Source organism: Anabrus simplex, chromosome 4 (genome assembly GCF_040414725.1).
Source record: "Anabrus simplex isolate iqAnaSimp1 chromosome 4, ASM4041472v1, whole genome shotgun sequence".
Lineage (NCBI taxonomy): Eukaryota > Metazoa > Arthropoda > Insecta > Orthoptera > Tettigoniidae > Anabrus > Anabrus simplex.
Window position 1 is genome coordinate 17,291,477 of NC_090268.1, and position 1,272 is coordinate 17,292,748.

A 1,272-nucleotide genomic window follows, 5' to 3' on the forward strand; every position below is an offset into this window, starting at 1 on the left:
GTAGTCCACTCGTCCTTGGGAGGGCAACTCAGCCATCTTCGAAGTAGTTTCCGAGGTTTCCCACTTCTCCTCCGGGATGGTATCTAACTGAAGGCCACGGCCGCTTCCTTCCTCTTCCTTGCCTTTCCAAGCCTCCCATCCCCCAACAAGGCCGCTGTTCAACGCAGCAGGTGAAGCCGCTTTGAAGAGGTACTTGTCCTCCTTCCCAGTTGTACCCCACGACGCAAAGTCACACGCTCCAGGACACTGAACTTGAGCAGATAGAGGTGGAACCCCTCGCTCAGTGCGAGGGAAAATCCAACTCTGGAGGGTAAAGAAAGGAGACGAGATCCCAACCCCTGGTGGGACTTGCCTTCACACTCTCCCTTTTGTGGGAACTATCTGTCATGCTTCAAGCTATTTCCTTCGTACATGGGGAAGTAGCGAAATTTATCACACACGATACTTTCTCCAATTGCACGGCAATGCCTTAGAGAAACCCTTGCTTAAAAATTATTCGACCCTGCCAGGATTCGAACCTGGAATCTTCTGATCCGTAGTCAGACGCGTTATCCGTTGCGCCACAGGGCCATAGAGTGATCGGTTGGGTTAGTGATGTGTTACTGCTCCAAGAGATATCTCTAGTTATGTAAGGTTAGAATATTGCAATGAGAATGTTAAGACGTTACGATTATCATAATTAAGCCGACCTTTGCAGTCTATCGCAAAAGAGAGAAAAGAGCACAGAGTTGCAACCAGTAGCGGCCGGCCCGTAAGGACTCCCGGCCGGTGTCCTCCCTAGAGAACCAAAAGTGTTTATTTAATTTTCTCTTGATATTTGAAGTCAAACCCTGGACTCGAATAACGCTAAGAAAATTACACTTCATCGTAAAACCAAAACTGTAAATTCTCAGCAATAAGGTTCGCTGGTAAATGTTTGCAGGGAAGACGAAAAATACTAATGAATGATAAACATGTGAGACCAGGAATGGCGATTCAAATTGCAAACGTTAAGTAACACAGGCCTCCGGCTTGCATACCGCGTTTCGTGAGGTTTGGTAGCAATGAGCGAGTTCGTTTTTGCACGGAAGACTGAATGAGTGCGGTGATACTGGTCCGCAGTTGTCATCATCATCATCATCATCATCATCATCTGTTTACCCTCCAGGTTCGGTTTTTCCCTCGGACGTAGCGAGGGATCCCACCTCTACCACCTCAAGGGCAGTGTCCTGGAGCTTCAGACTCTTGGTCGGGGGATACAACTGGGGAGTATGACCAGTACCTCGCCCAGGC

General features: G+C 48.5%; 1 non-coding gene across 1 annotated transcript; it reads right to left on the reverse strand.

The window, feature by feature from the left end:
• Positions 1 to 497: 497 nt before the first annotated feature.
• Positions 498 to 570, reverse strand: TRNAR-ACG (transfer RNA arginine (anticodon ACG)). Its single transcript has one exon. It is a non-coding gene; the product is annotated as a tRNA-Arg (tRNA).
• Positions 571 to 1,272: the final 702 nt, after the last annotated feature.